General features: G+C 38.1%; 1 protein-coding gene across 7 annotated transcripts in view; it reads right to left on the bottom strand.

Annotated features, from left to right (window-relative positions):
* NRXN3 (neurexin 3) overlaps window positions 1-26783 on the bottom strand; it is a 1690724-nt gene that overhangs the window by 1007170 nt on the left and 656771 nt on the right. The window lies entirely within an intron of this gene.

Raw genomic sequence — 26783 nt, 5'->3', positions numbered from 1 at the left:
AACCGTTTTTTCATAACTCATCTCTCCAACTCATTAAAAAAGATTGGGGGAAAAAAAAAACTGGACATCAAGTGCCCAGGTCATACTTTAAAAAGAACACAGATGCCTGGGGAGTTCTAACAGGCTATGACAAACCTCATCTCCCTGTGTGCGAGCCTGTCACGTGCCCCCAACCTCTTGCTTCCTCCTTCTCTGAAGGTGTGGCCGGCCCACTGCTGCCACCACCAGCTACCACCAACTGCAGGAGCAGCTGGTGGAACACATTTCAGCAGAGAATCTCAGCAAAGTGCGTAAATCCCGTACGGGCAGCTGTAAGCAGAGCTATCATCAGCCTGGCTGAGCTATTTTTGGAACCATCTTAACTGATAGTCCTCTGCTATACTCTCTTCCCGCTTTCCTTTTCCAGCCCTCCTCTCTCTCTTTTCCCCAACCTGAGACACCCAGGAGTGACTGATCCATAATACGATAAAGAGCAGACAGCTGAAGGGAACTGGTAAACAACTGACAAAAGTAGATAGATTCAGGAGCCATACACAATACAGAGGACGTGATTAAGGCTGGGGCGTCTGTAGACAGATAGCCTGTGTAAGAATTCAGGCTTCACAGATGGACTGGGGGTGGGTGGGAGGAGGAGATTTGGGGAGGGGAGGCTGCAAAACAAAATAAAAAATTCTTAAGGAGCATTCTCTCCTCCACACCCACCACATGCTGTATGGGGTTCTTGATTTAGCAGGGCAAAGAGTGCAATGGACAAGTTGCCCCTTAACCTTCCAAAGCTTGCTGTTCTTTGTGCTTAGTGTGTGCTGGTGAGCAAAAGAGTGGCTAGATAGTCGGTTATGAGCGAGAAGGAAGAGAAAATTCAGCAACGGAGTTTTCAGCAGGCCCAAACCAACTCCCCCGCTTGTACCCGAAGACTCAGAAGTGAAGCTTTGCTCCTCTTAGTGGAATGTTTAGACAGGAGCCTCCCCTCTGTGACCTGGTCACAGGGGTTGAAGATCAACACAGCAAGGGACGCACAGATGCACTCAAAGGCGAGCTGACCCCCAGATGCCCAGGAGTTGGCACTAACAGCCCTGTGTTACATTTTCCTAAAATAATGGAAGCTTTGGATTTAATGTTTATAGTCTGGTTTTCCCCTTTATCATTGTCTACATTCTTTCTTTTCAGTCTCTTATTAACAATGATGAAGTAAAACAGTACAGCATGCTGGGAAGGGTGTTGAAGGCAGAAGGACCTGGGTTTGAGGTCCAGATGCGCAATCCAACCCCCTCCCTCTTTCCTCTGTACCTGTCTCCCCTTGAACAAACTACTCAAAGTCTTGAGAGAACACTAGAATATGTAAATTGAATCACATCACTCATCTCCTTAAACATCCCGAAAGCTTCCTGTTCCTCTTTGAATAAGATCCTTATTCAAAGGATACTCTGAATAAGATCCAAACTCCTTGCCTTGACCTGCAAGACCCTTGCATGGCCCATGTCTCTTTTCTTACCATCTGCCTTCACCTGTGCACTCTTCAGCCTCATATGCTTTCTTTCTATCCTGCAAACACACCTACTGTGTTCCCAAATTCCCAAGACCCTCTGCCTGGACCCTTCTCCCTAGACGCCCACAAGGCGGCCTCCTGCTCTTTATTCAGGCTTCAGATCGGCGGCCCCTGCTGGGGAGGCCTTCCTGACCACCCTCCTACCCCGACTCATAAGGAATGCCGTTGCCTCATCTGACTTTTTTCATGACATACTGCCCCAGGAAAATTATGCTATTTATCTGTTGACTTGCTAATTGCCTATCTCCCTTCTCTAAAATACGAGCTGTCTTGTTCAGAGCGACATTATCAGCACTTAAAAAATATGGGCACTCAATAGATATTGGATGAATATTATTGAATACACTTGTTTCCTCACCTCAAAGAGGAATGATAATACCTCCTTGGCAGTGTTGTTAAGAGGACTAAATGAGAAAATGAACATAAAGTGTTGGCCGCAGTGCCTGAAACACAGTAAGTCTTTAATGTTTGGATTTTTTTTTTTAACAGATTTTGAAGGCCACTCCCTACCACCTGAAATAGCTTTCTTTTACCCTGATAACTCAAAATCTTTCAGTCTTTTTCAAATGCTCATTCCAAGTATGTCTATAAGTTTTCCTGACCCAAGATTCCTCCTCTTGACCAAGTTGCTTTGATGCTTTTCTTATTAAAATACACTAAGAAAAACAGTAAGTGAAAAGAATCGCCCGAAATTTTTAGATTACGTACGGGAACAAAGCCAACTGTTCAGGCCAAGAAATGCCCATCTAGCTGTACCTAAAGGATAGATGGACACACTACGATCCCCACAGAAATGGTGCTAGGAAACCATGAAAATGATTGTTATGTAAGCTTTGCACGACTAGAAATCTTGGAAGCTTCCTGACATGTATAGGCTAGTGAGACTGGAGCTCCAAGGGTTACTGAAGGGAGAGGTCACTCAAAAGGCATGAGGTCTTAGGCAAAAAATGAAAAACGAGATAACCAGGAGCACTGAACGATTTATAGTATACTAATTGCAGAATTTGCTAAAGAGTATTAAAATAAACCATTTTAGTTACCAAAATACAGAAACAAGAGAACAGCAGAGAAATGAGCAGAGACACAGCCATTTTTAGCTTAGCAGCTCTCCCACAGCGTGGGGTTCAGGGACGGGGTGGGGGGTGCTGAGGGCGGATCAGCCTCACAGAAGTCCATTTCCAACCCCTTGGTTACAAATCTTCAGGGGCAACGTTTTAATCTCTTCCCCAGGGAGTTATTTCAGTGTATGAAACTAAATTGTAAATTCCACGTGATCAGGACCTGGAGATGACTACAACTCTTGCATCCTTACACAGTGCCTGGTGCAGATTCAACAGAATCGACACTTTCCAACTGATACATGGGCTCCTTTTCAAAGTTCTACATAACAAGATTAGTCCTCTAAAGGACTGAAATCTCTGAGTCACGGGGCCACTGATAAGAACACTGAGTCTTCTCTGATCCCAGCATTTAACGTCACATTATTTAAACCACATCTGAGATCCACTAGTTTTCAAAAGTTGGGGGAAAATGTCCAAGGAGATGCCTTTTGCTTACAGTAGCGCCTGCCTTTGGTCTAGGTGCTTTCGTGTATCCATTAATGCCCTCATCCTCCTCTCTTTTCTCTCGGGGAAGTAGGCTGGTATTGACCACTGATGGACATCAAGGCACGGGGAGGACTCGTGCAAAGCAATGGCAAAAGGGGAACAAAGACTAAGGTATAGCCTCTCTCCTACTTAGCCTAGTTGCAAATTCTCATGCCATGTACCATGTTATAATCAGCTGTTAGTTTAATTATGAAAGGCCTGAATGCTGTGTAATTACAGCTGTTTTTCACGAATGACTGCCTCCTTATAAAGTGAAACATCCAGCTAAGTAGTAACACCTGGAACCTGGAAGGATCGTATATTCACAGCAAGAACAACTCAACAGAGCAGCTGATTGTGTCAAGGCCTTGTGTAGACTTCTTGAAGCAGCCTTCATTAGCTGTCTGACAGGTGTAATTATATGCAACTGGAAAACCTGAAACGGTTTTTGATCCAGGACCCAAAGCTAAGTATCCTCTGAGTTAAAAACAATTTTCTAAAATATATATATATACACACACACACACACATACACACACACACACACACACATTTTTTAAAGAATTTCTCATTTCAAGGCCAAGGTAAGTGGAAAGCTACCCTGCAGAAAAACAATTTCATATGTAATTCTGAACAAAAGCAAGGAATGAAACAGAACAATTTTACCCACTTAAGTGATGGTTCCACTATTTATGAAACAATCAAATGTAAAATGTGAATGATAATTACATTATTTTTTGCTCACTATTACTAAAGCATAAGAGAAAGTGAATTGTGAAGACGTTAGCATTCCAAACCACAAGACTTTTCAGGAAATGCAGGAAGAGATGTTTATGTTCACCCATGAAAACTCTGCTAAAATTGCAAATAACTGAACATGTTATTGTCCAATCCATTTGCAGTGAGAATTGTGGCTTGCTTTATCCGTTTTCTGATATCTGCATGCTATAGTTTGGAAACCAAAAGGCTAAGCCTAATCACCAGCTTTAGCCACAAGAGTAAGTCACATGCCCTTGCCATGACAAATGGTTTAGAGGAAAAATAATACTTCTACTATCTTTTCTATAAAAAGTATCAAGCAACTTGGTAAAGTTATCAGCTTATTCTACTTCCACGTCATGTATATTTCTCACTTTTTCATTACATTAAAGTTCCCAAACCAGGAACCACCCTTCAATATGTGATTCCTGGTTGTAAGAACATGTGAAATGTTTTAAATATTTGCTAAGCATTTGATGATACTCAATAAAACTCCCATAGATGGCTAAAGTAGCATTATTTCATCTTTGTCAGATGAAAGAAGTTGAATGTGCCATATAAAATGGAAACTCTGATGGATATGGCACTAGATGTGATTAAGATCCATATTTCAAAAATGTTCCCTTTATAACGGTTGCTGCTGCCAACTCCCAGGGAAGAGATTCAGTACGCTTAAAGGAATACATTATATCTTCGTAGAAAAAGGAAAAAAATTAAATGGGAATTCCAAATATATTTTATTGTTAAATAATTTTCTTTATTGCTCCCTGGCATGTGTATTATTCTAGTCACACATATGAAACACCAGGAAAAAGTGAGTATATTAATCCTGATTTAAATTTTAAAAAATTTTTTTAATTCCTTTATTATTTTGTGTTAAGACAAGGTAGGAAAAAAATCCCATGTTACAAAATATAATCTCTTAGCTTCATTCTCCTGACCAATTAACTTTGGGAAATCCTATATTATGTTAGCAGAGATGCTGCATTTACACTTCTACCTTCAATAAAACTTATTAATTCAGAATCAAACAAAAATTTAGAATTTGCAGCAGAATCTAGGTTAACATGTACCTTTATAGTATCCATAAAAATAGGTATGTGAAGCAAATTAAGATAGCAAACCAATTTTTCTGAACCTATTTGCCTTCTTACAAAAATAAAATAATTTTAAGCATGCTACAAGTAACTTGGAAGAAATATTTCAATTAACTGAAATGGCAGTAATAAGTCAGGCTTATGTATTCTTTAAGATCATTTATTGGGATGAAGGTATACAACACACACACATACACACACATATCTTGGTCTAGTTATTGCATGTTTTTTAAAGCAATTTTATTTCTTAAAAAATCCATGATATACTCTGTCATTAATTCAGAATGACTTCTCCCACTGGCTGTCTGAAATTGTAATAGGTTACTGCTCATTGTGTTAGTCTCTTCTAGTAATTCTTATCAGAATGTAGAATTCTTTAGCATTCATCTGAAGCACTGTTATCAAACTCCGTTGCCTAGAAAACTAATTTGTTTTCCAAGGCAAGACACTCTAATTAACTTCCCTGAGCTGGCCTTAATTCTTTTAGAACCATTTTCTCAAATTCTATTTAACTGAGGCAAAGGACTTGATTTTGAGTCAAATTAACTCAAGGCATTTTATTTAGATACAAGCAATTCTCCTTAGATAAGTGTTTTCACAGCCCCAAACAATAATGGATTAAAAATAATTTTTTCCAAAGTTTCACAAAATTACTATATAGTACAAGAGCAGATGCATTATTTTCTGTGAAACAAACTGATTTGATTATTTTAGGGTAGGATAAGGTCTTTTCCAGTCTACAGTATCCAATCAGCTGGTGATTTTGGAGCATCTAGGCATGTGTACTGAAACTACCAATGGTTGAGCTGTTTTACCCAATTACGCAAAGATCATTGACTATTGTGAAATCCTCTGTATTGCCCAAATAATTAGACCTATGAGTCTGATGCACAGTTTCTTAACCCCACAAGTCTTACCTCTAACGTCCTGGTTTCATCATTTCCTTAAATATGGTTCAAATGTTGATTTAACTATTTCTCAACTGAAGCACTGGCTTGCTTCTAATTTAATAACTGTGGATTAGAATTTTTAAAAAGTATACTCTAACAATGAACACTTACTCTATATACCTGTGAATCCGTCTCCCCAAGGGAATAAACAAGAATCAAACAAAGGATGACTGTGAATCACAAGGTGAGTTCCTTAACTCACAAAATTGTGATTATAGGTCAGTCTAATGGGGACAGTTTAAGATAGAGACATACAGTCCTTTTCCCTCTGCCCCACCTGCTACAGTTTAATCACAATGATGTCTTCCTGTTCCTCAAGCCAACTATATTCCTTTCATAAGCCCTTGACTTCTGTGAATGCCTCTGCACAGAATGCTCTTTCCCTAAACCTTCCCAAGACTGAATCCTTCTCATCATTCAAGTTTCAAATGTCCAAAGCCCAAATATCATTTTCTCAGAAAGGCTTCCAGGGTGGTCCTACCTAAAGGTGTACTTCCTCCCACTTCCAGGCATGCACTTCATTCTGTACAATTGTATTCATTGCATTTGGCACTATCTGAACTCACTCAGGTATTTACATGCTCACAAACAACTCAAACAGCATGAAAACCTCGTGAGACTGGGCAGCATTGGTCTTGTGTAGCACTGCATTACCAGCATCTAGAATAAAAATTGCTTTAAATGAATAGTTTTTCAAACTTCCATTTGCCCTATCATTTGGAATCCCAGATAGTTTAGTCTACTTCCCAAACATAACTTCTACAAATGTACCTCTCTTTTGGTTCTGGTCCAGGGATTGGCAAATTATGGCCCTCAGGCCAAATCTGGCCTGTTGCTTCTTTTAGTAAATAAACTTTTACTGGTACTCAGCCTTGCCCATTAGCTTGCGTATCATCTATGGCAGCTTGTGTACTTCACGGGCAAAATGGAGTTGTGACAGAGAATTGAGTTGTTGTGACAGAGACTATATGGCTCACAAGCTTAAAATATTCACTATCTGGCCATTTATAGAAAAAGTTAGCCAACCTGTGTCTAGACCTTCTAGAGTAGACCACCATGTTTCTAAGTCTTGATGGAAATATTCAGAGGTGAAGTTTATTCAATGCCAAAGACTCTCATTTGTGAGACAAATATTTAAGGAAGAGTTTCATTATTTTTAGTTGAAGCAAGATTCTCTCGAAAAGAGAGTGAGTTTGAAAGTTAACCTGCCTCCCAAACATGGAACTTGCCATCAACAGAATTACTCACTGATAGCACTTGGATCAATAATAATTGAACAATAAATTAAGTGGTAATTTAGAAGGGAAAGTGAAACCAACATATAGTCACATTAAAAACTGATGAAATCCTCATCAATAAACACTTGCTGCCTGCAGGTAATTGTGCAATAAACCATCAGTCTTGGATACAGAGGGTCTAAGTAAACCAGTTCCCTGGTACAAAACAATTTGAGTGGAAGGATATTATTACTCCCAGGAGAGTGAATATGTGCCTTCAAAGGTGGTGACAATAATATCAGACACAACTAAGTATATTACTACATAAAACAAAGGATACTGCAGGTATGAGGAAATGCTCTTCCATGAGTACAAATGCTATAAGAAATCTAGCTTACATCCCTGAAGGGATGTTGTCTTTTCCCCGACACTGTTTTGGGTAAGAGCTGGCCTGAGGCTGAGATAGCCAGATAGCTCAGCATGTCAGCTCCCACCACACTGCCCCAAAACACAGGGAAGACAGGGGCAAGGCAAGCCAGCTGCTCAGTGGAAGCCTACATAAATTATTCTTTCCACAAAGACAGTGAAAAATGGCATGGCCTGGTGGCCCTGAGGAATGGCAGTCATAATAGCCACAGCAAGTGTTTCACCTTCATTAACTCGAAACCAATTTGCTCTTGTTCTGTTCCAAAGATTTTGTGGTACTTGTTGGAAAAGACAAAGCTTTTCCTTTAAAATATTCTGATGGGACCCAATAGTTTTTTCATCATCCATTCCCTTTGAAGGGGATTTATTTGATTCATCTTAGATTAGGTAAAGGTGAATAGAGAATAACAAATTAGAAACAAAGGCACTGGTAGCATCATTATAAAGATGGTGAATAGTCAATTATTTCTACAATGTTCCTCTTTTTTCCTTCTTATTTAGTCCAAGGGATTTCTGCAGCAAGGGTACATTAGTGTGATAAACTCCAAATTCTGTTTCCTAGTTACTGATGCTCCACCAGAGCAATGAAATGGTAATTTACGCTTTTAAAGGCTGAAGTTCAGTAAAACTGGACTCGTAGTTTGACCTTCCATTCACAACTGGGCACCAGAGGAAGATAATCCTTAGGAAAGGGAAGTGAAGACATCATAACAGGGCATGTGTGATTACCGATCACACCCACTCAGGGAGAACTGATTTTTACTAACAAAATTATGCCAAAAACTTCAGTCCCTTCAACACTGACATTGCAAAATAAAGCATGTTTCTGTTGGCCAGGAAAATGTGATGCATTTTTGTATGCCATTGTGCAAACCTCTCTGGAAAGGATAGTTAATATGATTCATAATGTGTCCTTGGTCATGAGGAAAGACATCCAGGAGCAATTAGGACTTACAAAATGCATTGTTAAAAGTCTACTAAAATTTAGAACAAGTTGTTTATAATATGTTTTAGTAATTAAATGGTGGACAATTATGCCACCAAAAAAACAAACCTTCTTTCAGATAACTGAAGTTTCCTCATCTGTAAAATTCAAATAATAATTTTATCTATTTCTAGGGCCAACTTAACAGGCATGCAACCAGCAGAGTCACAGAGAGCCCTGTTGGTTTGGGGCTCAATGCTTGGCAATCGCTGTCTTAAAATTCTTAAGAATTTTATCTTTGAACATCAAAAAGCAGCTTCAGTGTGAGAATCTGAGAAGGGAGATCTTCTAGCTGAAATAAAGATACGAGTTAAGAAATATCAGAGGCTCAAAAATAAGATAGGGGAGGGCAGACAGCAGAAGCAAGAAGAACTACAATCCTGCAGCCTGTGGAACAAAAACCACATTCATAGAAAGATAGACAAGATGAAAAGGCAGAGGGCTATATACCAGATGAAGGAACAAGATAAAACCCCAGAAAAACAACTAAATGAAGTGGAGATAGGCAACCTTCCAGAAAAAGAATTCAGAATAATGATAGTGAAGATGATCCAGGACTTCAGAAAAAGAATGGAGGCAAAGATCGAGAAGATGCAAGAAATGTTTAACAAAGACCTAGAAGAATTAAGGAACAAACAAACAGAGATGAACAATACAATAACTGAAATGAAAACTACACTAGAAGGAATCAATAGCAGAATAACTGAGGCAGAAGAACGGATAAGTGTCCTGGAAGGCAGAATGGTAGAATTCACTGCTGCAGAACAGAATAAAGAAAAAAGAATGAAAAGAAATGAAGACAGCCTAAGAGACCTCTGGGACAACAACATTCGCATCAGAGGGGTCCCAGAAGAAGAAGACAGAGAGAAAGGACTCGAGAAAATCTTTGAAGAGATTATAGTCGAAAACTTCCCTAACATGGGAAAGGAAACAGCCACCCAAGTACAGGAAGTGCAGAGAGTCCCATACAGGATAAACCCAAAGAGAAACACGCCGAGACACATAGTAATCAAATTGGCAAAAATTAAAGACAAAGAAACATTCTTGAAAGCAGCAAGGGAAAAACGACAAATAACATACAAGGGAACTCCCATAAGGTAACAGCTGTTTTCTCAGCAGAAACTCTACAAGCTAGAAGGAAGTGGTATGATATACTTAAAGCGATGAAAGGGAAGAACCTACAACCAAGATTACTCTACCCGGCAAGGATCTCATTCAGATTTGATGGAGAAATCAAAAGCTTTACAGACAAGCAAAAGCTAAGAGAATTCAGTACCACCAAACCAGCTCTACAACAAATGCTAAAGGAACTTCTCTAAGTGGGAAACACAAGAGAAGAAAAAGACCTACAAAAACAAACTCAAAACAATCAAGAAAATGGTCATAGGAACACATATATCAATAATTACCTTAAACGTAAATGGATTAAATGCTCCAACCAAAAGACACAGGCTTGCTGAATGGATACAAAAACAAGAACCATATATATGCTGTCTACAAGAGACTCACTTCAGACCTAGGGACACATACAGACTGAAAGTGAGGGGATGGAAAAAGATATTCCATGCAAATGGAAATCAAAAGAAAGCTGGAGTAGCAATACTCATATCAGATAAAATAGACTTTAAAATAAAGAATGTTATAAGAGACAAGGAAGGACACTACATAATGATCAAGGGATCAATCCAAGAAGAAGATATAGCAATTATAAATATATATGAACCCAACATAGGAGCACCTCAATACATAAGGCAACTGCTAACAACTATAAAAGAGGAAACCAACAGTAACACAGTAATAGTGGGGGATTTTAACACCTCACTTACACCAATGGACAGATCATCCAAAGTGAAAATAAAAAAGAAAACAGAAGCTTTAAATGACACAATACACGAGGTAGATTTAATTAATATTTATAGGACATTCCACCCAAAAACAGCAGATTACTCTTTCTTCTGAAGTGCGCGTGGAACATTCTCCAGGATAGATCACATCTTGGGTCACAAATCAAGCCTCAGTAAATTTAAGAAAACTGAAATCATATCAAGCATCTTTTCTGACCACAACGCTAGGAGATTAGAAATCAATTGAAGGGAAAACACCTAAAAAACACAAACACATGGAGGTTAAACAATACATTACTAAATAACCAAGAGATCACTGAAGAAATCAAAGAGGAAATCAAAAAATACCTAGAGATAAATGACAATGAAAACACCATGATCCAAAACCTATGGGATGCAGCAAAAGCAGTTCTAAGAGGAAAGTTTATAGCTATAAAAGCCTACCTAAAGAAACAAGACAAATCTCAAATAAACAATCTAACCTTACACCTAAAGGAACTAGAGAAAAAAGAACAAACAAAACCCAAAGTTAGCAGAAGGAAAGAAATCATAAAGATCAGAGCAGAAATAAATGAAATAGAAACAAAGAAAACAATAGCAAAGATCAATAAAACTAAAAGCTGGTTCTTTGAAAAGATAAACAAAATTGATAAACCATTAGCCAGACTCATCAAGAAAAAGAGGAGAGGACTCAAACCAATAAATTTAGAAATGAAAAAGGAGAAGTTACAACAGACACCACAGAAATACAAAGCATCCTAAGAGACTACTACAAGCAACTCTATGCCAATAAAATGGACAAACTGGAAGAAATGGACAAATTCTTAGAAAGGTATAACCTTCGAGGACTGAACCAGGAAGGACTAGAAAATATGAACAGACCAATCACAAGCAATGAGATTGAAACTGCGATTAAAAATCTTCCAACAAACAAAAGTCCAGGACCAGATGGCTTCACAGGTGAATTCTATCAAACATTAAGAGAAGAGCTAACACCCATCCTTCTCAAACTCTTCCAAAAAATTGCAGAGGAAGGAACACTCCCAAACTCATTCTATGAGGCCACCATCACCCTGATACCAAAACCAGACAAAGATACTACAAAAAAAGAAAATTACAGACCAATATCACTGATGAACATAGATGCAAAAATCCTCAACAAAATACTAGCAAACAGAATCCAACAACACATTAGAAGGATCATACACCATGATCAAGTGGGATTTATCCCAGGGATGCAAGGATTCTTCAATATACGCAAATCAATCAATGTGAAACACCATATTAACAAATTGAAGAATAAAAACCATATGATCATCTCAATAGATGCAGAAAAAGCTTTTGACAAAATTCAACACCCATTTATGATGAAAACTCTCCAGAAAGTGGGCATAGAGGGAACCTACCTCAACATAATAAACGCCTTATACGACAAACCCAGAGCAAATATCATTCTCAACGGTGAAAAACTGAAAGCATTTCCTCGAAGATCAGGAACGAGACAAGGATGTCCACTCTCACCACTATTATTCAACATAGTTTTGGAAGTCCTAGCCACGGCAATCATAGAAGAAAAAGAAATAAAAGGAATCCAAATCGGAAAAGAAGAAGTAAAGCTGTCTCTCTTTGCAGATGACATGATACTATACATAGAGAATCCTAAAGATGTTACCAGAAAACTACTAGAGCTAATCAATGAATTTGGTAAAGCTGCAGGATACAAAATTAATGCACAGAAATCTCTTGCATTCCTATACACCAATGATGAAAAATCTGAAAGAGAAATTAAGGAAACACTCCCATTTACCATTGCAACAAAAAGAATAAAATACCTAGGAATAAACCTACCTAGAGAGACCTGTATGCAGAAAACTATAAGACACTGATGAAAGAAATTAAAGATGATACCAACAGATGGAGAGATATACCATGTTCTTGGATTGGAAGAATCAATATTGTGAAAATGACTATACTACCCGAAGCAATCTACACATTCAATGCAATCCCTATCAAATTACCAATGGCATTTTTTATGGAACTAGAACAAATCATCTTAAAATTTGTATGGAGACACAAAAGACCCCGAATAGCCAAAACAGTCTTGAGGGAAAAAAACGGAGCTGGAGGAATCAGACTCCCTGACTTCAGACTATACTACAAAGCTACAGTAATCAAGACAATATGGTACTGGCACAAGAACAGAAACATAGATCAATGGAACAAGATAGAAAGCCCAGAGATAAACCCACGCACCTATGGTCAACTAATCTATGACAAAGGAGGCAAGGATATACAATGGAGAAAAGACAGCCTCTTCAATAAGTTGTGCTGGGAAAACTGGACAGCTACATGTAAAAGAATGAAATTAGAACACTCCCTAACACCATACACAAAAATAAACTCAAAATGTTTTCAAGACCTAAATGTAAGACCGGACACTATAAAACTCTTAGAGGAAAACATAGGAAGAACACTCTTTGACATAAATCACAGCAAGATCTTTTTTGATCCACCTCCTAGAGTAATGTAAGTAAAAACAAAAAATAAACAAATGGGACCTAATGAAACTTCAAAGCTTTTGCACAGCAAAGGAAACCATAAACAAGACGAAAAGACAACCCTCAGAATGGGAGAAAGTATTTGTAAACGAATCAACGGACAAAGGATTAATCTCCAAAATATATAAACAGCTCATATAGCTCAATATTAGAAAAACAAACAACCGAATCCAAAAATGGGCAGAAGACCTAAATAGACATTTCTCCAAAGAAGACATACAGATCGCCGTGAAGCACATGAATAGCTGCTCAACATCACTAATTATTAGAGAAATGCAAATCAAAACTACAATGAGATATCACCTCACACCAGTTAGAATGGGCATCATCAGAAAATCTACAAACAACAAATGCTGGAGGGTGTGGAGAAAGGGGAACCCTCTTGCACTGTTGGTGGGAATGTAAATTGATACAGCCACTATGGAGAACAGTATGGAGGTTCCTTAAGAAACTAAAAATAGAATTACCATATGATCCAGCAATCCCACTACTGGGCATATACCCAGAGAAAACCATAATTCAAAAAGACACATGCACCCCAATGTTCATTGCAGCACTATTTACAATAGCCAGGTCATGGAAGCAACCTAAATGCCCATCAACAGATGAATGGATATAGAAGATGTGGTACATATATACAATGGAATATTACTCAGCCATAAAAAGAATGAAATTGGGTCATTTGTTGAGACGTGGATGGACCTAGAGACTGCCATACAGAGCGAAGTAAGTCAGAAAGAGAAAAACAAATATCGTATATTAACACATATATGTGGAACCTAGAAAAATGGTACAGATGAACTGGTTTGCAGAGCAGAAATTGAGACACAGACGCAGAGAACAAACGTATGGACACCAAGGGGGGAAAGCGGCGGGGGGTGGGGGTGGTGGTGTGATGAATTGGGAGATTGGGATTGACATGTGTACACTGATGTCTATAAAACTGATGACTAATAAGAACCTGCTGTATAAAAAAATAAATAAAATTCAAAAAATAAAAAAAGATTATATCTTTGAATTTTTTTTTAAGTGATGTTCAAAGGGAGCCTTCGTTCATGCATGGTCTTGGCCCCCAGGATGAGTGTTTGGCCACCCTCTTTTCTACCTCCACCCAGGAAACAACTGCTGCTACTTTCTGCCCTTTGTGCTGAGCCATGGGGTGGAGTCTTGTGTGCCTGTGAGGGTCTGCACTCACCCCATGAGTATCCTCATGCTTCAGGGAGCACATCAGATGGCAAATTTTAAAAAAAGAAAAGAAAAACACCATCACAGGTAGAGAGAGTGAGAGTGTTAAAGAAAAGGGAAAGCTTCTTTCCTGCTTTTTTAACAAGGGGTTCACATTTTCATTTTGCACTAGGCTCCACAAATTATATACATGGTTCTGCCTACTGCATATAATTATTGTGGGATTACAGAATATATGTAACAACTGAAAATATTACGTGCCCCAAAATAAATGCTCATTAAACACTGGCCCATTTTTGTTGTTTTTGTTTCTTCTGTATATATCTCTTCATGGGCAAACATAAAAGCGTGGCACTTGTACCACTCAGCTTTACCAGGGACAGCTTAACCTCTCAGGCATTAAACTGAACCCTTGATCCCTGTGACTTTGGTAGATGAGGATCCTCACTCTTAATAATATGACCTTACTTGGAGTGAGAGAAAAAGCCCTGAATTCATTTCACACAAGATTCTATACCAGCTGCTACATTAAAACCCTGGAAGTTATCTCGGGCACACTCAGCTTCTTCAAACACTGATTCCTGTCCTGTCTCCTGTGAAATATTTTACAAAAGAAGCAATTTCCTTTGAAAAATCAGAAAGGTTAGGCAAGTACCCAGGAGGCCTGGGGTAACTGATGTTTCTATTGTTACAAGTTCAAATGATCAACGAGCAATCCAAGCTGTGAGACATGAGGGCCACAGGAGTGACAGTGGGTTTTGGTGCCTGTTTAAATGCTGGGATGAAAATCACATGGTTGGGAGCAAGGCTTCCGTTCAGTTTTTTTTCTTCTTCATCAAATGATGTTATAGCTATTACTACTAATAATGATGGCTCAGGGAAATTGCCTCAGGGACAAGGGCTAATGAGTAGCAGAGCAGGTATAACTGAACCCAAAAGTTCTTTTCTTCCCACCAGGTAACGCTGCCACCCATGCTGTTGTTGTTTGTTTTTGTTTTGTTTTTCTGCTCTGAGTAATGTTCCTCATTCTCTTTAGGATCAGTTTGAAGCTTAAAGAGGCCTATGAAAATAATACAGGAAAGAGTATAGATTTCTATCCAGGGTGGGTGAGACATAAAACCTACACAATTTGACATGTACAGAACAATACTGCCCAAAAGCAATTTGTGCTTCCGATGTTTCTTTGAACAATCAAAAGAAGAATCAGATCAATTTGAAATCACATTTCCTCATTTTAAATGTTAGCCTTCTAACATAGTAGTATTTAGTAAGGGTTTCTAAAAACATATTTCTCTTTAGGACCTGGACAAATATCCTTAACATGGTAATCTATGGTATTCTAATTGGATCTGCTGAGATTTCCTTCTTTGTAAATATGGAACAATTTTCCTCTTACTAAGTAATCTGTAATCATACATGGAGATTTCTCTTGTCATCCAAAGTTTCAAGTCATTAGGCTTATAATTATTAATTCCATAAATGTGCATTAATGCCAACTATATGTCTGGCACTGGCTAGACAGTGAAGATACAATGACGAATAGGACATTTTCCCCAACTGTGAGGAGTCCAAAGATTGGTTCAGGAGGTACACATGTAAGCAAAGAAAGCAACACAAATGTGATAAGACTTCTGAAAGTTGTGCATTCAGGGTGCTCTGGAACTTTAGAGATGAACAAACCCAGACATGCCTGAGGAAGGGAAGGCTTCACATGAGAGGTGACCCCTGAGCTGTCATGAAGGATGAGAAGCAGTTGGCTATGGAGATACAGACAGAAATGGTACACAGTGCATAAGGTAAAGCATGGATGCAGAAACGGAGGTATAAGAGAGCTTGGGGAAGTCGGGTAACCACAATCTGTTTGCTGAGACTAGAGCACTAGGGTCTAATGGAAAGAGACAAAAGACAAGGAATACCAACTAGGCATCAGGCATATGGAGGATGGCTCAGCAATTAGCAGTTGTGGCATTCCAACACTACCCTCTTCTTAGTCATCCCTATGTCTGTGATAATTCCTAATTCACCCTCTATGCATCCCTCAATGCCAAGTACCTTCTGGTCACAGAATTAAGCAGTGCCTTAGAGACTAGTTATGAATAAGAATGGGACACTAACATGCCTATAAAGCTGAGGTAAGGAAGCCTGACTCTGGAAAGGTCAAGGTTACAGAAAGACAAGCTAAAGAAATAGGATTTATTAGTGACTAGATGCAGCGTCTTTCGTGAAGACCATTAGCCCTTGTCCTGGAGTGCTGATTGCGTTCATTTGAGCATCAGCATTTCAGCATCTGAGCAGGAGAGGCAATACGTGCTGTCGTGAGGAGCACAGCATCGAGGTCAGATATACTGAATGTGAGGCCAGGCAAAGCGTTTCACATGATTAAGTCTCATTTCTAAAATGAGGATAATAACACCTTATAAGACCATGGTGAAGATTAAACAAGATCATGCAAGCAAACTGATCATCTCAGAGCCTGGCATGCAGAAAACAATCTTGGCTATAATTTTTACTGTAACTAGCAGCCATCTGTAAAGTCGACCACTTAATATAACAATAGCAAAGGTTTAAAATTTGTTATTGCAAATGTCCTTGTATATGGGCTTAGCAGCATCCACTTTTGCTGTAACAAAGGAAGAAAAGCATTCAGGGAAAATTTGTAGAGGGGAAAGAATGGGGTTGTGTCTTCACTTAGCGTTCCATTTTCTTGCCTTCGAGATGTCAATCATGAGATTCTCATTCTACCAGGTATGTAGGGGTATGGATAAACTCAGTCATGGATAAGTACCTGGGCACTTACCTAGTCATTAAGGTAATAGAACACCTAGCTTTTCTATTTCTGATAATCAGCAAGTTTTTTTAATTGGTTCCTTTATCAAATAGGGAGTTTGCTTGTCAATAACAATCAGTGAATCAAACAGTTAAGTTAAACATTCCAACTACTGACAGGTATACAATATGACTTTAATTTCAACCATGAATTTCTTCTTATAAGGAGATGGCAAGCCTTCTCTAGCCATCCCCTAGGCCAACGGCTTCACCATATTGTCCTTATTCACCTTCTACGGTGTTTTCTGTTTCTTTGTGAGATCAGAAAGATACAGAATTTTTCTACAGCGATAAAACACATTTCTCTTATGTTACTCCGTTACAAATACTGATGTGTGTCCTTTCTCTTGGTCTTTGCCTACTTTGCACACATTATGTTGTTGACATCTGCTGCTTCAGCTCCTTTCCTGTTTTCTGTCTCTGCTGCTCTCACCACCCCACTCCTCGGGGCATTCTCCTTTCGGTCAGTGGGGTAGTTCCTTCTCCTTGGAAGGAAAAGGGCTTCCTGACAGACTGTCACAGGAAAACCACTCAGAGGAAATAGACAGGCCTTCTTCTCTCCACCTTGAACATTTCTAATTTTCTTACTTTTTATTTTCTTAAGAACAGAGGAATAGCCCTCTGTTTATTGTTTTGGATTTTATCCTGCCCACACTTGTGGGTAACATGAATTTCATTTCTCTGTCATCTCCTAGACTTCAGAACTAAACTTCACTCTATTCATAATGCTGTTCACCCAACAACCAAGAGTTTAGGTCACAATATCCTTCCTAATTTGGTATCTTTGCAGTGGTTCCCCACCCCTGCATTTTTTAAAACTAATTCTGAAGAAAATCATGTCTCGTAGCACCATTAAAAGACTACAACTTAGGTGACAAATAGTGTTCATTTGATTAAGAATCAGAAAATGAAATTTTTGAAGACTCATGCCTGCCACTAATCACCCTGAGACCTTATGCAATGCACGCACCTTCCACAGGCCTTGGCTTCCCCATTTGTAATATGTTAATATTTAAATATATGCCCCCGACAGGCCTACTGGGAGGATCCCGAGCTCATCACCGTTCAAAGACTTTGCTTCAGGGGATATGATCTCTATCACATTTTGTCTCTCTTTTGGAACACATGCCTTTTAACATTTTCCTATTGCAATATAATGTCAGCCATTCAGGAAGACTTAGATTACTATAACTAAGCACCATATACCTCTTGCTTTCACAAGGCTTTGGGGATGACAGCAAAATTGTTTTGTATACAAACATTATATAATCAGATTTACTCTGAAACAACTTCATTTTCAGAAGGAAAATGTAAACATCCCCTTTAAGATTTATTTCTCTAACTTCTAATAAACATCCAGTTAGAAAGCCTTGTGATTTTAGTCACTTAATCAATAGAACAGCCAGAAAATTACTCCGTTTCTTTCAGAAGCAACATCCCCTGGTGTCTAAGTTTTCTTCCCAAAATTGATTCTAAAACTGAGAAAAGCTCTGTTGAGATGCTCTGAATCAGACTTTCACTTTGTGGTTAACTGTTCCAGAAATTCTATAATTCAAATTATAATCTTCTCCTAAATAATGTATGAGTGAAACCTGCTGCACTATATATATATATACTATATAATGAAAAGCAACAAAAAAGAAGTATATTCACTGCTGCATTTATCTTGTTATCAAACAGGAATAAAGGGTTTGGGTGGTAATGTTAACTTGCCAAATGGTTACTACACGTACTACACCTCATTGATAAAGTGATCCTTCCTAATTTTCAAAATATAAACTGTTCCTAAATATAAACTGTGCCTAACACTAATACTTAGTGAACTTGTCACCTTGTAAACCTTACTGCAGCAATTAGACAAATAAAATGGATCAGAGTATAAAAAGACATTTTCAAACTGTAGAAGAAAAAACAGAAACACCATTTATAGTCAAAATTACAGCGCCTGAAACATCAGCTGTTGACATTTTGTATGGCTCTAAGCAGGTGGTCAGATGCAGGAGGACAAGCCAAAACAAAAAAAGGAAAATAAGGAAAAAGACGTGACTACGGAGACCCAGTGTTCAGGGCCTCAGCACTAGGAACATACATACATTGTGAAAAAAAGAAACCATTATGTTGAATGGAATACTGAAATGAACCATTGCTGAATAAAATCTATGAGAAACTCAACTGATTTTAAAGGTACACACATCTGAGTTTCAATTCCTCTAAGAAAAACAGAAAATGAGGGGAAGATGGGAGTGTGCCTAGTCTATGAGGATTCCTTCTGCATTTTCCTTGGAAATCCATAGTACAAATCCCTAAAACTGACATCAACACTTGGAACCCAGTTAACTCTCAGTAAATGTTCATCTAATAAGTGAACAAAGAGTGACAACATGTAATATTTACTGATACACATTCACCTTCCTTCATGAAATTCTTCTGACTCCAACCAAAGCCTGGCCAAATTGGATTTCATGAAAACCTTCATTTTGTCTGAAATTCCCTGCTTTACAGAGAAAATAATATTTATTCTTTCAGATTATTAGGGATAAAAGAACAAATTCACTCCAGCTATTTTTCTTCCTTTTAGAATGACAACAAAACAAAGAGTTGTAGTTTATATTTTTCCAGCTTGTATCTCTGTATCGATTCCTAAGAGTATTTGCAAAAATAGATCACCATAGATCATTCCTAAATTGGCAAGGTGTTTGCTCATTTTTAGGATGTTAAGATAGAGAAATTTTACTCCTTTATTTATCAACCTTTACTAGAATTCAGTAACTCTATCAACTTTGCTTATATCTATATACTTCGTGAGGTGTGTTTTTAACTTCTTTGTTTTTTCCATCTCCTTTGCTATTTCCTCTGCTTCTTCCTTTTATGAGACAAAGCACTCTCCTTGGGAAGCCACTTATTCATAATATAATGCTTCAATCTCAGTTCTATCTACTCTTTAATTGGGTGCTTGATCCCAATCCCTTTATCCTTTCTAAAATCCAGATGGATTACAAATGTTCAAATACCTTCCTGAGTGGACTTTTCCATACCAGGAGCCCACTGTACGTAAGAGAAGCAGACCAAAAGGTGATAGATTTGCATGTTAGAGCCCAGGGATCAGTTTCAAATCACAGAAAAAGTGGTCTTAGCTAAAGCCACTGAAGGAGACATTCCTTCTTCTGTTTTTCTCTCTTTTAACCTGTGCTCAAAGGACATTCTCAGAATTTGGGGATGGATGGTACTGTAGTTCTAACTGCTAAATGGTCATTAATTCTCTACTTCTCTGGGCATCATGTATAGATCTGATAAGGCCTGAACCACCAGCCTTTGTGTATGTGTATGGAATATGTGTAATTTCAATTACCCAAAGGTCCACATGTGAATCTCTTAACATACTGACTTATGCTATGCTTCAACAAACTGGTTGAAACCAAAATACAAGATCTCCTAAGAAGAGGATGACTCTCTTCTCCTCTTGGTGAACTAGCCCTCCTTTCTCACAATGGTCTGAATAAACTTGATGACTTTTAAATCCATGCCAGGAATGTGCCAAGGAAGACAGACAGACAGTAATGTTCTTAGCCAGAAATCTGTACCCTTGCTGCAAAAACTCTTATTTCTCTGACTTTCTTTTATTTTAGTTCCTGTTTAGATTATACAAAATTGATATTAGAAGATATTAAAGTCACAAACATGATATCATTGAATCATATCTGTGCATTTTAAAGATAATATTTTCATTTTAGAACACTATTAAGCTTTTATCAAAATGATATCAGAGTCTCCCAGACAAAAACAGAAGAACTCATGAAACCAAAATATTTTCATTAGTTCTGGGTTAACATGAAGTATTTGTTTATCATAATGCACTGAGGGGAAAAAAAAAACCAATGTGATGTTCTCATCAACAGTATTAGTAATGCTATTGATGCAGAATCCAATGCAACTTTGATGGCCTTGAAAAGAGTTTATTTTTGCCCTGAGTAATAGACTGAAGGAAGTAGGATGCTCATTTTACAGGCATCTATTAAGCTACCAAGAATGGTTTTAAGAATACATAGGTATCCATTCTTGAACAAAAACAGTTCTCAAAAGATCATCTTTCCATTTGTAATACTCTGCTAGCACTAGTCATCCTCATCATCACCAAGACCATCACCATCACCACACATTTAGCACATGTTACGTTCTAGCTTCTGTTCTTACTCAAAGACGCAGATACTATAATTATGCCCACTTTACAATTGAGGAAACTGAGGGTTAAAGTAAATTGTCCAGAGACACAAAACTCATTAGTGGTATAGAAAGGGTTGAACCCACCCTATCTGGCTCCAGAGTCCTTTTGCTCTTTGTAATATTCAATGTTTAGGAAGCATCCTACTATCACAGTTAAATCTGCCTATTATTGATACTATGAATAAACTTACATGTGAGGTATTTTATATGTCACAAGAAATATAAAACATTCCAAAGAGAAACAAAATTATGTGTTATCTTTTAAAATTCAGGTTTTGGTACAAGTTGAAGTACACCATAATCATTCCATAAAGAAATACAAAGTCTCAGGTGTGATGCTGATAGTTGGATAAAGAATAATACATTATTGGATACAAGATTCTGCCTTGTGATTTTTTCCATCTTCACTAAAACTCCACTAAGAGAAGTGGTATAATCAGGCTGACAGCAATGGCGATCCAAATCTCGGAACGGACACCAGAGAGGTTCTACAGTTTCCTTCCCAGAGACTTAATAATGAAGAAGTCAGCCTTCCTGGTTGACCTGAGGTAAGTGTTTCTGAGTTAAAGGGATAAGCTAAACAAGTCAGCTCTGGGATTTCTAGATGAAGCAGGCCTAAAGATGATGTCACTTATTCTGGTACCACAGACAGGGAAGAAAACCAGAAGTCTAGTGTAATAAATTTTAATGCCTAAATTAAGCAAGAACCACCCACACCCTGTTGACTTTGCCAAAACACTGGCATTGAGTCGGCTTGGAAACCCAAGGCAGAGAAGCGAAGGCAAAAAGCAAAAAACAGGTGCGAGGCAGAGCAAGTGCAAGAGAAGGAATATTTAGTAAATACTAGTAGCTTTCAGCGGTATGATTTGGAGATATGTAACATCCTTGTGATGTTATTTTCTTGCAGCACTTATATTATTGTGCATCTCTATGATTCAAAGATAACAGAGTCTGTGGGAAGTGGACAAGACTATAAAAGCTGTTCTCAGACACAAATGACTACATTGTGGCACTTCATTGTTTTAAGGTCAGTATATTTTTGTATGTCAAAGAAGGAAAAAATTAATCTTATCACAGGTAAACTAGTCAGGCTTCAAGTTCAAAGTGACTGGGGGAGCTCTACATATACCTAAATAATCAGGCATATACACAAAACTCACGATTTCCTCACAACTTTCACGTGATATATGCCCTTCTTTCCAGAAAGATTAAGAAAATGGCCACACACAAAGGAATTAGCCTTTGAGAGAGAAAGATTGGAAGAAAGGGGGAAACTGATGTTCATTAATTTGTGTTCACTATATTCATTCATACTATACTCATATTTAATCAATATGAGGTCACTGTATTCATTCATACAGCACACAGCTTAAAAGGGATGGGATAAAGGAGGGGCTAGGAAATCGTAGGGCAGAGTCACAGTCAGACAAGGTTAAAGACGACAAACCATTTTACAGACTTTCACTTGAGCAAACACCCACGAGATCAACAAGAAGTTCATACCTGTTTTTAGAACTGCATGCCTCTTAGGTACTGCCAGCCTCATGGAACTGGAACCACAGGAATGAGTGATTTCCTCCAGAAATTCCCAGAAAGCAGACCTGTTTTCTTTAGCCGTGCTCCAGGTCACCCTGGAGTTCAATCCACCATGATGACTGCCAACTCTGTTGCTCTTTTGCAGTTTTAAAGTCAGTTCTAAATTGGAAATTTCCTTACTACTTATTTTGAAATATCCCTGGCAGGTGAATCAAACACAGCATATCCCCGATTCAACCAAAGACTTTGATTGGCACAGTTTCTAACAAATGTTTGGTGATAACAGCCTGAGAAGAGTTTATGGTGTGGTATTCTTACAGGATTTGGAAAGCAGGGGTTGTAAGATTTGGAATGAGTAATGATAAGTATATCATAGATATTATGGGGAAAGACAAAGTACTGGAAAAGAGAAAAGTAAGAAAGGGAGAAAGGCAGAGAACCTGATTAGAAAATTGTTTCTGCTTCTTGTAAACCCTTGTCATGGAGCTGCGTCAGTTACTGACAGAAGGGCCAGCCAAGAAAGCCACAAGGAAAAGGCTTTTTGTCTTGTGATCACTGCCCTCTATCATGTCCAGTTGTTTTCTCCTCACACTGGAAGATGGTCCTTCTTCATGTTCTTCTTGCCATTAAAAAGACAGTCACACAAACCCTTGGAAATAGCCATTTCCCTGAACAATATTTTGAGGCAGATGAACAGGAAAAAAGAAACAGATGATGTCATTCAGTATGTTACCTGACTGACTTTTCACAGAACAGGCATTCTAAAAAAGAATTAACTGGAAAAATTCATGAACTTATATCCAAACTTAAAGTTTAATTCACTATGTCCCTTCAAGAGAAAAAAGTTTTGTGTTGCAACTTGAGCAATTACACCCTATGACAGCTACTGAAATGCCAGCGGGAGCTCAGGAGTAAGTGGAAAGTCCTTCCCTCTCACGCTCAGGCTGCAAATCAATCTTATTTCTTGTACTCTTCCAGTGAAAAACTGTGTAAGAGACAGGATCCACACAACTTGAGATTACAGAAACAACTTGAGATTCTATAACAGGTTGAACTATGAACTCTGATATGTATGTGAGAAGAGGGGTTTAGAAGTTCTAGTCACCTAATTAGTTTTATCTCCTAATTTAGCTGTATAGTCTTCTCAAACTTTTCTACCCAAGTGCCAATAATGGTGGGAATGGAATAGAGAAGATACACAATAAAAATGATAGGTCTTTGAATTCTTATGTTTTTTCTTAAAACATAAGAATAAGATTTATCTATTAAATAAGATTCATGTTTATTTGCATTCTTCTGCACCATATATCACTTTGCTTTCAATTCAAGTTTTTACTCCAAATCAACAATTAACTTCAAGAAAATGTATCACATACACTTTGTGACTCTACATTACCCTGGGTACACATCTATACACCTCAGCATTAAAGGACTTAGATTAGTTTGAATAGCTTGTGTTTTGTTTTGGTTTGTTTCTATTCAACCCCTGTGCAACTAGTGGGCACTATGTATTCTTTCTCTGATGCTTTCACCAAAACTAACTTCCTTAGTATATTAAAGATTTATCATGAGAATTCAAAATTGATTTTTCAAAATCCAATCTTGGCTTTTTACCTAAATATTGATTTAAACCAGTTACATTCTTTCTATTCTGTGATCAAAGTCGGGAACGCATCTTTGCTGTGTGCATTTCCTCTCGATGCTGTTTTTGGTGGCTCTGAATAGAACATCTTTTCTCAGGTTTAGAAAATCTGCTGGCATCTGTGTCCTGGAGAAGAATCACTGTATTCCCAGGAGAAAGAATTTGAGAACTTGTCTTATGATGACTCTCCATGGCTGATCAGACGGAATATATGGAATTAAATGTAAGATAAAGTAGGGATAGAACACAAAAAGCAGGCCCTGATACCCTGATCAAATAACTCCCTCAGTTCTCTGTTCTGCAAATAAGTCTCTGAAGCCAGAAGGTGCCAGATTCAACTTTGGAAGGCGTTTTCCACCTTCATGCTCAGCTTTCATCTTATTTCCTTCTGGAAACTAATGCAAAAGGGAAAGAAAAAGTTTTCTATAGATATTCTGTATTTTTTTAAGAAGCCAGACACAGATGACTACATGTTATATGATTCCATTTATACAAAATGCCCAGAAAAGGCAGGTTTATAGAGACAAAAGCAGACCAGCAGCTGTCTAGGACTATGGGGAGGAGCAGGGATTAACTGCAAAAGGACATAAGAGAAATTTGGGGAGTGTTGGAAATGTTCTAAAATGTGAATATGGTGTTATTTGGACAACCCTAGAAATTTAATAAAAATCACTAAACTGTAGGCTTACAATGGATGAACTCTGTGGTATGGAAATTATGTATCAATAAAGCTGCTTAAAGAAAGAGAAAATGCCAGTCTTCGGAGAAAAAGGATGTTTCAATTAGACTTGTAATGATCTAAATATCATGAGAAATTTCTGGCTAATTAGAAATATTTAAACACAGCAATATAGGACATAGCTTAAATTAACTGAAAGTGATGCCAAGACAAGCAGAAAGCACTATACTTTAGGAAGTTGCTGTTTATATCAATTTTTTACATTTCTTTTTGTTGTTGTTGTTCATTTATATGGAACATTTGCCACCCAGAAGTGGATTTGGGCTTTATTAGTTTGTCATCCTGATAATATATCTCCCAAGAAAGAAGGTTAAACCAGCTAACACCTTTAAAATTTTTAGAAGGATGGGATAAACAAGTAAATGAAATGTAAGAGGCTATCTTCTTTTCTGAGTTTGTTCCTACAGAAAGACCCTAGCAAGGAAAGAAGCAAAAAATCAGGAGATAATACTGAGAATCATGTGTGTTTCAGGAGATAATACTGAGAACCATGTGTGTTAGATGCTCAATCAATCCAATTTTGTCTTCCTGGTCCACAGGAAGACTGTATTTCCCAGTTTCCTCTGAGTTTAAGATGGAACCATGTCTGACAAAATATAAGCAGAAGTGATGTATGGCATTTTTAGGCAAGGCAATAAAACATATTGCATAACTATCCAAGCTCTCTCTCTCTCTTCCCTATGGATAGAACTGGAAGTGAAAAACTCCAAGGTTGTTGAACCCAACTCATGGAAGAATCTTAGATGCCTGAATTACTTCTTTGAAGACAGCTGACCAGGAGAGCTGCTCAACTGGCATTGGACTTTGCCCGAACAAGAAAGAAACCTTTTTTGTTGAGCCACTGAAATGCTGGGATTGTCTGTTGTAGCTTATCACCCTAACCAATTACCCTAGTTGCTTAGTTGTTATTTAATTGCCTTAACTAATATAACACACTATAGAGCTCAAAGTATATTTCTTCCTTTCTTCATTTTATCACCTAGTTCTATTCTTTCCCTCATGCCCATCTCTCCTCTTTCTCCTCCTATTCCCCTACTTCATGACTCCGGTTAATGTGCACTTCTGAGACAGAGGAAGAAATGCGTGAGTAGTATTCAGCCTGTTCCTCATTAAGACCCTTCTTCAAGAGGTGGAATATTTGAATGGAATGAGGTAAAAATAATAGTCTGCCATTCTTTATGCAGAAGAGGTAGAATGTATCTCAAGTCTTTGGTTAAAATGTTGCATTACTACCAAGAGCAATGCTTTGCCCACCCTCCTTAGGGGAAAAAATAAATAAATAAAACCCTACAGCGATAAATGCCAAGAAAGGAACGTCAGAGTTGGCAGCCACCTTGTGGGTCATGAACTTTGCTCTCATTTTCTGAAGCTTCTGGTAGTGGAGAAGTGCATTCTGGTTGCTCTAATGCTTTTGGTCCACCCCTTCGAGTTACCTTCCCAAAACAACAAATTACCATTTCAATTCATTTTCAAACTATGTCATTATCCAGGTACCCTTTCCTCCTTTTCTGCATATAGAACAAATGCAAGGAAAGAAGAGAGGACCTGCCGCAATTCCGAAACCACGCCCTGGGCCACACTCCGCCCAAACCATCACCCCAGCCCTTCAGCTTGTCAACCCCAGTTCCCCCCAACTCCACTGTCAAAAAATAAAACAATTCAAATA

The sequence above is a fragment of the Balaenoptera ricei genome, chromosome 2, assembly GCF_028023285.1.
Source record: "Balaenoptera ricei isolate mBalRic1 chromosome 2, mBalRic1.hap2, whole genome shotgun sequence".
Taxonomy (NCBI): domain Eukaryota; kingdom Metazoa; phylum Chordata; class Mammalia; order Artiodactyla; family Balaenopteridae; genus Balaenoptera; species Balaenoptera ricei.
This window is presented reverse-complemented; position numbering and strand designations above follow the sequence as displayed.